The sequence below is a fragment of the Podarcis vaucheri genome (assembly GCF_965113315.1).
Source record: "Podarcis vaucheri genome assembly, chromosome: 1".
In the NCBI taxonomy this organism is placed as follows: Eukaryota; Metazoa; Chordata; class Lepidosauria; order Squamata; family Lacertidae; genus Podarcis; species Podarcis vaucheri.
Window position 1 is genome coordinate 49,151,946 of NC_138759.1, and position 16,101 is coordinate 49,168,046.

The 16,101-nt window shown below is 42.0% G+C and overlaps 3 protein-coding genes across 4 annotated transcripts in view; 1 reads left to right on the forward strand and 2 right to left on the reverse strand.

The window, feature by feature from the left end:
* The window catches only part of SUSD6 (sushi domain containing 6), a 61,742-nt gene extending 49,876 nt beyond the window's left edge, over positions 1-11,866 (reverse strand). Inside the window, exon 1 of one of the 2 annotated variants that reach the window (XM_082226664.1) lies at positions 11,143-11,866. The gene's annotated coding sequence lies outside the window, so the exon portion shown is untranslated. The remainder of the gene's footprint in view (positions 1-11,142) is intronic. The other variant, XM_082226662.1, reaches the window with a different exon arrangement.
* CCDC177 (coiled-coil domain containing 177) overlaps positions 1-16,101 on the forward strand; it is a 230,764-nt gene that overhangs the window by 201,902 nt on the left and 12,761 nt on the right. The window lies entirely within an intron of this gene.
* The window catches only part of PLEKHD1 (pleckstrin homology and coiled-coil domain containing D1), a 195,765-nt gene that overhangs the window by 118,538 nt on the left and 61,126 nt on the right, over positions 1-16,101 (reverse strand). The gene's annotated exons all lie outside the window — the stretch shown is intronic.

Genomic DNA, 16,101 nt, shown 5'->3' on the forward strand with positions numbered 1-16,101 from the left:
CTCATTTTCAGTGGATCCCAACTGATAATCCTTTTAAAAACATTATCAGGAACTTGAAGATAAATAACTATGACCATACTATGTCTTTACACATATTTGATAAGTAATGGCCCTATAAATTATAGACACACAATACTGATAGCTCTTTTTGCTGATGAAAAAGCAGAAACATACACAGTCTCATTAGGCACAGCCTACTTAGAACTAAACTAAATGCTGCATGAAAAAATGTGCACTATCACCTGCTCCTCAGAATGCTGATTTGGTAGAATGCAATTAAAATGTTTTACACCTATTGGCAAGGAAAAGGTTGAACAGCCTCCCATTCAAAGTATCCTCCCACCAATTTCCAAATGGATGCTTGTTGTTCAACATGTCTCTATAACTCTAGAAAGTGGGGATGGGGGATTGAGTAATTTAAAGCAGAACACAACAGGTAAGGAAAGGGTTTCTTTCTCTCTCTCTCTCACCCACACCATTTCTCCATTGCCAATTGCCCCTTCTTTACATTAATTAAACAAATACACTCCAAAAACAAAAGTAATGTTGCAAGGAGGGAGGGGCTTTATTTTACCTAATTTGGGACTATATTTTTATCAAACTGGTAGCCTGTGCAATACAGAACCATTTCAATGCTCAGAAGCCACTTCAAAAACAACAAATACTGAGGCTTAAAAGCACACAATTTAAAAGCAGCCCGTATTAAAACACTGCCTTGCATCGAAAGCAGCCCTGGCCATTTCTTATCCACAGCCTGCATCAGCACTTTTATCTTAAAGCATCTTATAGTGCCAAGAAAAACAAAAGGCCTATACATTTAAGAAGAGTAACGGATTTTGCCCTAAAATAAAGTCTGTCATTTTCTAATTTAAGCAGATGTGGTTACAGAAGACTGACAAATAACACACTACTGAATGTGACTACAGAATGTGTAAGAGCATCATCTGAATGATCATATATAGTCTCTTCCTCACCCCCCAAAAAATTCAGACTATTATTTCTACCTGAAGAATTCAGGCTTTTATGCCATAGGATTTCTGGTGAAGAAGTCTTCCTCATGTCTTCGCCTATTGTTTCTTATTTAAGCCTACCTCATAATTATATACAGAAAAGCCAAGTGAAAGAACAGTTTCCAATTATAAAAGCATACAGTAACATTGAGAAGCTTACACTGAAACACCTGGATTCAAGGACATTAATTTACTAGTAGCGGCATGCTGCATAATTCCCAGTTGACATCTGAAAAGATAATTCATCACTATACCTAGAATACTCTTAGTTTCTGTGATCAGAAACAATGGCTTCTCTTAGTATAGGCCATGGGTAGGCAAACTAAGGCCCAGGGGCCAGATCCAGCTCAATCGCCTTCTAAATCTGGACCGTGGACGGTCCAGGAATCAGCATGTTTTTACATGAGTAGAATGTGTCCTTTTATTTAAAATGCATCTCTGGGTTATTTGTGGGGCCTGCCTGGTGTTTTTACATGAGTAGATTGTGTGCTTTTATTTAAAATGCATCTCTGGGTTATTTGTGGGGCATAGGAATTCATTCTTTTTTCTCCCCCCCCTCCAAATATAGTCCGCCCCCCCCCAAGGTCTGAGGGACAGTGGACCGGCCCCTTGCTGAAAAAGTTTGCTGACCCCTGGTATAGGCATTTGTTAATCACCACCCAAGTTGATGATCTGAGGTGAAGGCTGTAAAATGTAGTCTACAATTAATCAATATTAAATGCAATGGTCTTCTGTGATTAGCAACAGAGTAACAAACAGGAACTAGTGAGGTGTCAGCCGAGGACAAGATGAAAATAAATGTGAGTTAACATGCTCTTTTTAGCATTGCTCTTAAGTTCCCACCTCCTCACCATAAGCTAGCTTTGTTGGCTGAACCATATTAGGAAACCTTTCCAGGGTACACAAGCTCACTTACAAACATAGCACAGGAAGAGGCACTCTGACCAAATTATTCAGGAACAAGTAACCAAATGCACATACTGAAATACCATTAGACACTCAGGAAACAAACACAAATTATTGCTGCTTAACTCCCTCCAATCTTTGCTCTTGCATTTATTATATTGTGAACTAACAGAAGCAGTCTTAAATATAATCTATATCAGCCTTTCATGTTGTGCTTCATTTAAAATAAAATTCTTGTACGACCATTTCACAAAGACAGGAGTGAATTTTAGCTAAAGCAATGTGTTGGATTTCAAATACAATAGGTAACAGCAAATCTTGAGGCAGATTCAGATAATAGAAATATTAGCACAGACAGCAGATGGGAAATTAGCCGGCTCCTCTGCTTCCTAACTACTCATTCACCTGCAGTCACATCCATATTCCACCAATATGACCAAAGATTACATTTGTGTGTCAAGCAGCTTATTACATTGCATTAGCAGTAGGATAACATGCACACATTAATCCCTACATCCACCTTTGTACTTCAAGCCACTGTGCTCCTTTTGGTTTCCATTAGCTCAACAACTTACATAACTTCACACTTTACAAGAAAGCGGAGTACTCATCTGTCTACTGAAATTGTGAGCAGTGTTCCCTGTAATGCCCAAGACAAATTCATCCTCCCTTGCACTCCACAAGCAAGCTTGGAAAACACAGCCCAGATCCCCTCCGTAATACACATAATGAGAAAATATGTGACATTTTAGTGTATCTTTCATATTTGTTGGAAGCCGCCCAGAGTGGCTGGGGAAACCCAGCCAGATGGGCGGGGTACAAATAATAAATTATTATTATTATTATTATTATTATTATTATTATTATTATTATTACTCCATATCTGCTATGGTAAACTCTGAAAGGTACACATAGCATATAGAATATGCTTGCTAATAATACTCAAAATGTGAAACAGCTATCAGAAAAGCAATGCTTAAAGGGAATCTCAGACTTCCTTTGAAATATCACCTCTCGCTGCTCAAGTTTATCTTCTTTCTTCATTTTAAGCAGGATTCATGCATCTGGAACCCCATGTAGGGGAGAAAATGCTTGGGGTGCCATGAGAAGCCAAGAAACAGCAAGTAGGAAGAGGAATATGTACCTCCTTCCCTGCCACTTTGCTTTCTTCTGAAGCTGCTTTTCAGAATCACAGCTCTGTTTTATGCATCTGTGTAGTTAGCCCCCAAGAGATTTGCTTTAGGGAACTAACTTGAAAACCAAAACCTTGTAATTAACATTTTCCTCATTACACTTTTTGCCTGTAGGTTTCTCTGTCCTCACTGATTTTTGTCATTCAACCACAGCAGGAACTTCTAAATCCCTTTTGTGGCGTCCACTGTCCAAAGAACTATCTTGAATGTGCCAAAAGAACTAAGGCTAGTGAAAGATAACAAATAAGTCTGAACAGCCACATTGCTGTTCTTTATGGCTAGGAAAAAGAAAGGAGGAAGTTGCCTTTGTTTTGTTCTATCACCTTACACACATTCTTCATGGTTACATGCTGCAGCATGCTAGAGGCACCAAAGTTTCAGAGTTTTGTGTCCAGTTTGTCTTTATATATTGTAATCATATGCACTGAGCTGTGCTTCAGTATTCCAGGCAAAAGCCCCATGGATCTTCAGTAGCCAGTTGCATAATTATTTTAGGTCTCCTGTACAATTTCACTGTTCCCAAGATCCAGTGCAGTGCCAGAAGTGCAAGGCTGAATGTTGCAAACACAGGTTCAAAATTCCGATTCAGCCATCAAGCTTCCTGATTTTTCTAATGCTAGCTTAGTTTTAGATAATTGTATTTAGGATCAGACATTCAAGACACATACAATATCTCTAAGTATACATTAGTTACTAAGAAAAAACAGTTGCACCACCCTGATTAATAAGTTTTGAAAAGAGGATTTTCTATATATTAAAATAGCTTTCAGCCTGTGTGCCATTCATCAGTTTAAAAAGCGGTACAGGCAGAGAGTTAAACAAGAGAATTTTCATGAGTATTTGTAGAAACCGATTTTGCTTCCTCTTGTGCTTTATTAGCTACTGAAGCATTACAATAAAGCTAAAACAACAGAAACATTGAAGTAGCTTAAGACTGCCAAGAAAGAATACCACTACATTCCACTCTGGGTGTGTGAAGCAGATTTAAAGGAAGGTTGGGTTGTTTCCAAGACTGCTAATTCCTTGCAGGTATTTTATGTGACAGGAGACAAAACGATCCTTTCTTCAGTGAAGATGGATCTCAATATGTACATCTGATTTTAGAGTATATCTGCCTCCTACTCCAATCTTCCATTTTTGTGAACCTTTAAGGTCCCAATGTGATATTAATGTAGGTATTGCAATTGACATTCTTCCATTGTTCTGTTTTGTCCCTCATCCCTAGCTCTCTGTTGGTGAATGCTGAACTGACTCAATTCAAATAAGGAAAGAGAAGCAATCCCCTGCCCCTTTCCAGTAAAAGCAGGGCAAGTACCACAAAAAATTCAGTAAAATTTGGCATGAGGAATTACAAGTAATACTTGGTAAAAAATACCATGACATTACAGAAAAACATGTTTTATTATCTCTTAGGTTATATTTGAGCTATGTTTGTTCTGTGAAAATTTCCTGTTTGCAAACTTCACCACAGAACAAGTTTCCTGTTTGCACTCTCTCTTTGTGCTGCAATCAATGTTGAAAGTTAAATGCCGTCCTTCTATTTTTTGATATGAATTCACTTCAGGAAGAATTAGACATTCAGTATAGTTTCTAAGTTGGAACTGTAGTCACTATGACTATATTCCATTTGATTTGTGCACAGATCTTCATCAATAATTTTTAAAAAACTCAACATAGTAACAGTGACATTTTCCTTCCTCTCTCCGAAAACTGACATTAACAAAAGAATACATAGTCAGGTGGCAAGAATCTTGATATCAAATTAAATGTTATAGACTTCAAAAGGGCAGTGTTCTCCATAGTCACTGCCAAATAATCACACCCATGTTTACCACTTCTTTGAAACTTTCCCCTAACATAGTGAAATCATCTTAAAATAGTAATTAATGCAAATCATTAAACCATTGCAGCAGAAGCATTGTGACCTCCACCAGTGCCCCCACCCCCTGCAAATGTCAGTCCTCATCTCAATATGGAGAACATTCAAGTGAAAGAGTTAATGCTGATACTTAAATGTTACGCGCCTGGGATTTTTTCAGCCCTGGATCTAATAATGAATTAACGAAGCAGAGTATTGACACTCATAAATGTTCTGATATCATTATACTACTAGAAAACAAGGGATATTCAAGGAAACTGGAAAGTGCACAAAAGCACAACCAACACTCCTTGCTTCAACTTTCTCATGTCTAATCTAACTCATGACAATCCTTGACCTGCTAACAAATTAGGAAACATTTTGTTACTTTTTTGTATGCTCCCCTGGTAGTAAAGCAGATGTCAAATCAGTCTTGACAGCGTAGCTTAAGTAAAGGGGGCTAATTTTTTAGTCTGATCAGATTTGCATGTGGGCCATTCTTAACCTTTGCTGGGGTTTATATATGTTTAAAACTCTTCCTTTAATTGCTTCACTAGAAGCACTTGGAAAAGGTAATGGAAAGAAAACATTTTTTTTCTTCTGCAGTTTACTTAATACTGTCTAGATTAGAAGCCAAAGCCTTGAGCAATTTTAACATCAAAGTCATTGGGTAGCTAGAACAGCAACAGCACAGGGAAGCAGCTGCAGTGATTCATGCTCTGGTAACCTCTTCTTTGTATTACTGAAACACACAATACATGGGGGAGTCTTTTAAAACCTTGCAGAAATTTCAGTTGATCCAAAATAAGATGATGGTCAACTAGGACTGGACCTTATGACCATAATACATCAGTACTTGCTTGCTTCCCTCCATCCCGCTCTTTCTTTCTTTTGCACTAGCTTCAAGTATTGTTCTGGGCCCAACTCAAAGTTCCAATATTAAGCTTTTAAAGCCCTAAAAGGTTGCAGACATATTATCTGAACAATAGTCTCCTTTCACGTAACACCAGCCACATTAAGGACATCAAGGACCTTTTTCAGGTGTTCCACCAAATGAGATCCAGCAGGTAGCTACCAATTGAAGTTTTTATTGGTTGTTTGCTATAATTGGTTTTAGTGTTTATATTGTGCCTGGGTCACTTTTGAATGGAAAGCCCCTTATTAATAGTATCAATAATAAGACTTTTCAGTGGTGGCACCCTAGCTGTACAATGTCTTAGAGAGGCTCCACTGACACCCACACTTAGGATTGATTGGGACAAATTTGAAAAAGACTTACTGGTAATTGTCAAAATATATCTATAACTGTTTGTTCCAAAGTATTATTGTCCTAATTGTGTTATTGTTCATTGTCCATTGTTCTTTTTATGCTTTGGAGTACACAAAAAGTAATTTTCATATTTGTGGGTCTTTATGCTGACTGTGCTCAATACATAAGGACTTTTATTGCATATTATACTGTATCTTTGAATTGTTTTTATTATGCATGTTGTGTTTTTATCTTGTATTTTTATGCTGCAAACCACCCTGAGATCTATGGATGAAGGTCAGTATACAAATTTAATAAATTCTACTACTAATAATAATACTAACCAGCCACAAGTCTGACCATATTATTTTAGTTCTCTATTTGCTTTACTCATTAAAGTAAATTTATTATCATTTGTTGGACACCACCAGGGGTGATACTAAAGAAAGGGTGATTCATAAACAACAACGGCACACATGCAACAGAGTTTAGCTTACCAGACAACAAATGTATTTCTGAGCCTTAACCACAAACTGAAAATTAAACCAAACTTAACCCTGACAACTCAGTTATTTATGAGGGGGGAAACTGGTTTTCATAACTTTCAACTGCCAATCAAAAACCACTGTACTATGCAAAGGATTCTGGAACATGTTCTTGGGTACCATTCATATGAAGCATGCACCAGCCCTATTGGGCTTCACTCTTGCCCCCCCCCCCCGAACATAATGTGACTCAGGACACACCCAACATTCTCCAACTACTGTGGTACCTTTGGATGCGAACAGGAACCGTTTCGGAGCCCTGTTCGCATCCTGAAGCAAATGCAACCCGTGTCTGCAAGGGGCGCGATCCACCGCTTCCGCGCATGATGTCATTTTGAGCGTCTGCACATGCGCGAGCAGCGAAACCCAGAAGTAACAGGTTCCATTACTTCCAGGTCACCGCAGAGTGCAACCTGAAAACGCTCAACCCGAAGTATGACTGTACTCACTGTTTGTGAAGAGAAGGAATGCTAGGTAGCTATCTTCTAAGTTTCTTTGCTCTTTCTGATTTCTCACTGAAAACCCCTCATAAGATTCTAAGGATCAAAGCTCCCCAGAAGACATTGTAAATAAAACATATGCAATGACATAGGTTTTCCTCCTTGCAGACAGGCACACAGACTAAGCAGGCTCCAGCTTTTGCTACAGAGGCCACTTATGGAGCTGCTGCTTTGCACTTGCTGCTGCTACCTGCAAGAGAGAGAAAACTGCCCAGTTACCCATATGGCACTGTGGGCATGTAGTTTAATCCAATGCATGTTTGATTTTGTAAGTCAATCAAATTACATTCAATGAGTCAGAGGGCTCCTCCGGATGTTATCTTTGTAGAGTGGGAGCAAGAACACTGCAGTTCAAGTCTAGACTTCTTATATTATGCAAGTGGCATGGGAAGAAGCTGCACAGTTTGCAGCAGTTCCCATGTAGTGAAGCCAACTAAGAGGGTGCCCCAAGTATGACTGCAAAGTACGTTCTCTTTTGTTCCTGCAAGCATAAGTCCTAGCCAATAATTCAGATAACGCTAAATACAAATATCCATGTTATTTTACACAAACCTGTATAAACAAAGCCAAACCATTAGTTAACAAAAAAGGGAAAATATACTCTGTTTTTAAGGTAAAGGTAAGAAGTATTTAAGAAATTTCAGTTGCTACCATCTCTTGAATTTCATGTGCAGGAATAGCTTGAAAGGGAACTGCTGTTTTTATATGTTGTGAAGAAGTACGGGGTGGGTGGGGGTGGATGTGCCATTGGAGCCCAAGTTGCCAGGTATAAGTTATCCATACATTGTCCATAATTCCACATAAATGGGCTTCAGTGTTTAGCATTCAAAAAAGAACATCACTCACAACACTGTTTTGTCTTTCTCTGGTGGGGACAGTACCCTGTCTGAAAAGTTTCTTAGGCCTATGCAAGCATTTCCGTTTCTCTCTTGCCATAGTTCTGGGACAGGCAAGTACGGTACATTTTATTACAGAAGGAGACAAAGTGGCATCCTCCTCCTGCTTCCGCACCCAAGCATCAGGCTTTAGATACTATAGTTCCAAGACTATTTCAACAACCCTGAGCAGAGTTTAGAAAAATCTTAACTTGTATTAGGAAAACAACATTCTCTTTTGTTAAAAACACTTCTTCACTTTCCTTAAGAAACTCACTTTATTTAAAAAAAAGAAAGAAAGAAAAACCCTGAATATCTACCATGATAGAAGAGAGCCTGCCAAGTGAAGCTTTGCTACACAATAGCATTTACAGGAACATAAAGAAAGCACAATAAAATAAATTGGCAGTACTTGAGATACAAACAACTTCAAGCATCATCAAGACATTTCAACATCTTCACTTCCTTCCCAGTTCAGACAAATGTATGACACAAGGTTACAATAAATTGTGATGACATTCAAAAACTTCAAAAAAACCCCACATTTCCTAAGAACTGAAGCTTGCCAAACTAGTGTCTCTTAAATTACTCCTCAGCAGGGACCCACAAATTCGTCTACCACACTTTCTGATGAGACCATCAGCTGGTGTCTTCCTCTGAACCTGTCAAATGGGGCAGTGGTTTTTCCTGTGGATGCACTATACTTTCGAGACATCAGAGTGCCTCAGAAATGCAGCCGAATTCAGGGAAGATCCTCACTCCACTCTCTAGCTCCAAGGTGGAGAAGGCAGCTATGGTTGAAGGGAAGACTGATCCCTTCCCTATTTCTCCACTATGAACTGGGGAAAGGAGCAGGAGTTTATGATTGTACAGCACACAAAGAGAATCCTAGCAGTTTCATAATGTTTTTGGTTAGCTAAGGCTTGCAGATTTGGGGATCCAAGTGTGTGCAGCTCTGCTCATCAGACACTATCACATTTTAAATTACCGTGTACTGTAAGTTGAGCATAGCCATTCAGGAAGAATCTAAAGACCAACATATCTCAACAATTTTTGCTTTTTTCAGCCGCTGGACTTTTGATACTAGAGTGGTGACTCTTGCTTACAGGCCTAGAATCAAAATGTTATTTCAAATAACAAATAGGTATAGGTATACTGATACTGAAAAGCGGGATTTAGTAAACAAAAACAGCTATGTACTAAATATATTCAATTGTTTGTATTATCTTTATAGTAGCATAGCTTACAAAATTCTACAAAGCCAATGGGGGGGGGCAGACCTAACATGGACAGGTGTACATTCACACACATGTACCCAAAAAGTGAATGTCAACTCTATGATGCAATTCTTCAGCATAAGACAACAATTAAAAACTGAGAATCCCATTAAACCCCCACCCTTTAATATAAGGATTTTTTTTTGAAGTATGTCCAAATATTGAACAAAAGTTAATCCAGACGGAGGCCTTGTATAAAAATTCAGTTCCTCAGCACTAATATGCTAATATTCAGGTGGAAACCACCACTTAGAATGAAATATTCAATAGAAAGTGTCAATGTACCACTCAAGCTGATCTTGCATATACATTTTATAGGAAAGGAGAACTAATACATGAGAAGACCTTTTGTCAGCACAAGGCTGTGCTGGTTTTTTCTACTTTAAGTTTATTATAGAACACATCCTAGCAGCTAACATTAGGATCAAACAGGATCAGCACACCAGCCACGATTATATACGATTAGCAATTCTTACGTAAAGTTTTGTGGAAGAGGAGCACATTACTGGAAAGCAAAGCATTCACTCTCTCTTAAATCCAATAATGGACTTTTATTCTTATTCATAGGCACAACTATTTTCTCATTACACCTCACAACTTATTTTAAAACAGAGATAAGCATATGAATGCTATATTTCATCTTCTAAAGCCCAAAAGGCTTTTTGTAAAATAGCACAACTTTCTAAAGAGATACAGATTTTTATTATTTTTAAAAAAGAGAGTCTTCTTTCTTCCCCTATTCCTCTTTTTTAAGAGAGTGAGGTAGTTACTTACAGCCACACAACTTTCCCCAGGAAATTCAGCATTCGTAGAGCAGCACCCAAAGTACAGATTCAGACACAAAGAAACTAGACATTACCAGAGCCTAAGAGTCATTTCACCACCCACTAAAAGGTTTCAGAGACATGGCATAAATAAAGATTGTGTTCCGTTATGTCATCAAGCCCCAGAATTCTCTTTAGTAGCTGCCCCCAATGCAGACACAGGACAGGCACATCTGCATTTGAGAATCCATGTTCTCCACTGGTCTTCAACTAGTGGTTTGGGACATGGCCTGGACTAAGACAGGTTAGCACAGCAGTGCAATGATTACAGAAACAGAAGGTAAAATAATAATAATAAGGCCGCTGAATGCTTGTGTGGGTTAAAAACTGCTGCATCTAACTAGCCCATCCTCCAGCAACTTTGAGCGTTCTGGCATCTCCACCACAGCTTTGTCCTGACAAGTTTCCCAGGCGATGATGGGATTTCTTCTCAGGATTTCTCCCCCCACCGTCACCCTTGGGAATCTAATCCTCTGAAGGATTTTTTTTCTGGGGGGGGGGCGGGGACGAAGAGAGTGGCTGTCAGTCTCCATCCACAGATGCTCCCGCAAGAAAACAGGGCTCAAGCATCTTCGCCCTCCGCCCTTTTGCCCCAAATCCACCCAAAAACCGTCGCCGTCTGTACTCGGCGGCTCTTTCATTATTTTCCAGAAGCCGCCCCCCACCCCACCCACCCCCCGGGCTCCGCAGAGCAGGTGTGCGTGTCTGGAAAGGGGAAAGCCCAGGAACTCTTGACAGCCTCTCCCCCCCCCCCCAATGCCTGCCTGTCTGCCTTCCGCGCTTGGCTAACAAAGAACCAAAGGAGGTGGAGAGAAGGACGCGCCTTCAGCCCCCTCCACACACACCCCCACTTTCCTCGCCCACCCTCCCCTCCCCACCCCCTTTCCCGGCAGCGGCTCGCTCACCCAGCCGCGGCTGGTTCCGGGAAGAAGGCGGCCCCTTCTTCTCCTTCTCCTCCTCTTCGCTCCAAGGCACTGAGAGGCTGGGCTGCCGCCGCCGCTGTTGCTGCTGCTGCTGCTGCTGCAAGGCCCGCGTGCCCTTGTCTGCCTGGCCCTGGTTACGGCAGGGGAGGGACCCGTCTCCTCTTGGCGCAGGGCTCGGCCAATGCAACATTCGCGGCCGCCAGGGGAAATAAACAAACAAGCGAGGGGTTTTAAATAGACAGAAATGCCAAGGCTAAAGTAGCTCCGGGGCAACGTCGCGAGGGCGGCGGCGAAGGCACTCCCCCCCCCCTTCCTCCTCTCGTCTCCTCAGTCCGACCCCTTCTTCTTCGCTCCGACTCCGCCGCCGCCGAGTCCCGCTTCCTCCTTCGCCGCCGCCGCCGCCACAAGCAACAGCCGCTCTCGGTCGTTGCTCCGCCTGCGCTCTAGCGCGAGCTCGCCTCACGCGCCGGGCCTGGCGAGTGGGAGGGGAGGGAGGCGGGGGAAAGAGGGCGCGGCCTGCCCTCCGTCGGCGAGGGTTTAAAGGAGCAGAGTAGCTGCTGCTGCTGCCTGCAGGGTCGAAGTTAGAACCCCGGCGGGAGGGAAAGGATTGATCGGGGCGAGGCTCCCCAGGCCGGAGGAATACAAGGGAAGGGGAGGAGCCTCGCCGGCCGGCCTTAACAACGCGGGAGATCAGCCAGCGCCTTCCCGCACGTGGACTGCCGCCGCCGCCCCCCCCCCCCGCTCTCCTCGCGCGGCCTCGGCGGCTGTGGGAAGAGGAGGAGGAGGAGGAGGAGCAGCTCCCTCCTCCGGGGCGGGGAATATGGGAGGAAGAGAAACGGGCAGGAGGAAGCGGGCCGGCTCCGTTCTCTTCCCATGTGCGGTGTTGCCCACTTTGCGCCCTGTGGCTTTGGGGTACTTTCGTCTCTTCTCATATTGTGCCTTAACTCTGAGCGCAGGGGGACTGGACTTCTCTCTTTCTCCCCCCCACCCGCCCTCGTTTTATTTATTTCTCCTCTTCAGCGTTAAATGGGCCAGGGTTGTCAGAGGAGACAAGCTTCCGAATGCAAAATGTTATATACGCTAGAGAACAAGTTGCCAGTTGTGGTTTCTGTCGCCAACCCCACCCTTTCCTTTACCCTATCCTTTCTGCCCTCTCCATTTTCTCTTTTGCCACTTTGTATTCTTCCCTTTTATCGGATCAACCTGCATATCCATTCCATACCCATTCCCCCCCCCCCATTCTTTGCTCGCAGCCCATCCTCACCCAGTGCCTGACTGGACTTCTGCTGTAGAAAGTCAAATCTCTGGATAAGTTATTTCCCCGCTTTATCAAATGAAAATTCCGAGTCTTGCAGCCCCTCCCCTATCTAAATAAAACACTTTTTAGCATCCAGAAACACACTTTTGTGAGAGAAACCGCCAACACTAATAATTCCTGCTTTTGTCACTAATTTCCCAAAGAGGTGCAGCAAGAGGCCCTCTGAGGCACTTTTCATCCAGCTTTTAATCTCACATCTTTGTCACTGGTTTTGAAAGACTACACATTTGTTCTTCTGCTTTGTTTTCCTGTTATCTCAAACTCAAAAGAAGTGCTTAAGGCTTGACAATCTGAAAGCACACAAGCCTTTGCAAAATCAGAAGCCCTCAGATTCTTTGTACCAGGGATGAGGAACTTGTGGTCTCCAGATTCTCCCAAACTACAGCTCCCATCCTTCCTGGCCACTGACCATCCTTCTGCTGTATCCAATTACCGTAAGTCCATCCCAAGAGTAGACTGAAAATTAATGAACCTAAATTAGTCATGTCTATTAACTTCATTAGGCCTGTTCTGAGTAGGACCAGCACTGGATTCCACCTCAAAGCCACAGGTTCTGCTCTATATTCTTGCTCATCTGGTGTGTTCATGAGTTAAATTACACTTTGATCACACTCTTTTTTCCAGTGCTCAAATCAACCAAGGTGAAACTGAAAAAAACTGTCAGAAAGATGTCTCTTTTATGAAGGCCTGTTTTATATTCATTAGGGGAGGGGGTGTAATATTTGATACATTTATGTATATTATTCTGTATGTTCATAATAAAAGGTAAATAAATTTCCTTAGTGGCAAGGCGATTATGATGGTATCACCATATTTAAAATTGGCTACACAGCTTAGGTCCAAGCTATCTGAAAGAATGTTTTGGTTCATATGCAACTGCTTGGGATTTGAGATCTTTCTTTGTTTATCTATGCAAGACACTCTTTCTTAGCACCCACAATTGTTTGGGTTTCATATTGGTTATTTGTGTCTGGAGTCCCAAGGCAACAACTATCCCTCTTCTGATGTCTAAGTGTGCAAACATAAAGCTACAGAGATGTAGCTCCATGCCAAGCGGCCTGCCATCTGAGCAAATTCTCCCTCATGGTAGTGTGCTGTGTACACCATATCCTGTGATCTTGTGTTGCAACATGGGGGGACGGTTGTCAATTCAGGGATGTCTGTAAAAAAATGTTTTTAATCCCTCCTATTGCATCAGTTTTGAGCTGATGTAGAATCACAGTGTCAACAACAGTGTGGCACTTCAAGTCAACCTTGTCAAGAGCCTGATGTATCTCGCTGTTCCTACTGCCTGACAGGGGCTCCAACCGTGTCACCTGCCCTGTCCACTGGAAATTCCCCATGGGCAGGCAAGAATCCATTGGGTAACTGGCCACGTCCTACCACGAGAAAAATTATTCATTTGGAAAGCCCCATATGATTATGACATGGCATGAACTAGGTTTTCTTTTTTAATATATCCTCATTCTTTCTCCTTTTGTCTTTTTTTGTCTCTCCTAAAACATAGTTTTTAATGAGCTAAGAATGACAGTGTAAAAAAGTACCGATTCCAAAGAAATGGAAAATAACAGCAAGGAAAAACCAAATACATAGACAGCACAAAGGAGACATGTGATACCACATGCCAAATATACCCCAAAAGGCCATGAAATCTTTCAAGTCCTGCTGCATCAATCTCTTAAGGAAGATGGGAAGTGTTAGATGAAAGTCAGACAACTGCATCATCTGGCTCAGTATTTGTCTATAATGGTTGCCAGCAGCTCTCCAGAGTTGCAGGCAGGGGTTTTTCCTAGCTCAACCAGGAGATGCCAGGAATTGAACCCAGGGACCTTCAGCATCCTTAATAAACTACAGCTCTGGGGGGAAAATTGGGGAGACGCTATAGTGCTTTAAATGTATGGTGTGCATGAGGCTAATATTTTACATCCTAACAACTAAGCATACTCAGGGTTGCTTGTATTAAGCAGACTGTGCAAGAATACCCATAAAGAACATACACCTGCATTTCATGTATTTCAAACTTTCAAGAACAGTAGGCGCACACAAAGTGCAAGTTTGGTTCAGTGAAAGCTAAGAGGACTCCTCCCATTTGGCTTCCTGACACGCACTTTGCTTGTTCCTTAATAATAAACATACTCCAAATGCAATTCAGCAGCCCTTTAGAAACCAGTCATTTCCTGCATTTTACACGTGTGTATTGCAAACATAAAAGCATATGCTAAAAATGACCAGGGGCCAGGGAGGGAGAGGACAGGTTGCCTGTAAGTGCTGCCCTTTTAGCAGCCTTGATGACACAATGTCAGCCTGTGCACCTTCTAGGATAGCGTTAAATTCACAGGTTCCTGCTAAAAAACACCTGAGCCTTTATAAATAAAATGAAAAAGTGTGTGTGTGTGTGTGTGTAGAAAACACACAATGTATAAGTATGCACAAAATGGCAGGAAGCATTTTGGTTGTGTATGTCGTCCAGAGTGGCTGGGGCAACCCAGCCAGATGGGCAGGGTATTATTATTATTATTATTATTATTATTATTATTCCTGACTGAAGTATGAGTAGCAATGACAAGGAAGGCTAATGTAACACACAGGAAGCTTGCTTGTCTGAAAAAAAGAGACAATGCACATACTTTTGTAAACCAATAAAATCTTTAATTTTAAAATTTTTTTATAAAAAAAGAAAGTTTGCTTGAATTTGGTCCAAGGACATGACTACATGCTAGCTGTTAACAACACATTACCTATTCAAAATGCTCTGTGTATAAACAGCATCTATTCAGAGGCAGGAAACAGCTGTATTATCCACTTACTAGACGATTTCTACTGAGACAGGAAAGCAAAAGGTGAAAGAGCTGCACAAGAATTCCCCTGCTGTTTGTAGCATACCCTCCAGCATTTCTCCGATGAAAATAAGGACGTCCCATTCTATAATGATAATTTTACTATTTATACCCCACATCTCACTGGGTTGTCCCAGCCACTCTGCGCAGCTTCCGACATAAATAAAAACATAATGAAACATTAAAAAAAAACAACACTTCCCTATACAGCAGGGATGTCCAACTCCCAAGAGATTGCAATCTACTCCTGGAATAAAAAAACTGGCAGTGATCTACCCATTTGGGGGGGGGATCCAAAGTTGTTGAGGTTTTTTTTTTAAAGGGGGAAGGGAGAGCAACATAGTTCTCCTGCTTTTTTGGGGGGGGCACTCCATAAATCGCTCACAAACCAACAGCTTCATCCCCACTGGGGCCGTGGCAGGAAAGCAGGGAACGGATGCCAAGAACAGTCTAAGGACAGCTGATGCCATGGGTAGACCGGCACTGTTGGGGATCCAAGAAGCCTCCTAATGGAGTGAACTTGCAGCAGCTTGCTGGCAGGGACTTCCTAAACACCAATGTACCAGGGTGCCAGCAGCCTAGCAACGACTGACTCACGCCAGGTCAGGACGGCACACAGACGGATGCTCTTTTTCTCCATGGAGAAAAATAAGCCAGCGATCCACCACAATCTATCACAATCACCCGGGGATCGACATGTTGATCACGGCTGACTTGATGGACACCCCTGCTATACAGGATTGCTTTCAGACAGCTTGGGGGGTCAGATAACTCCATACCCTCCAA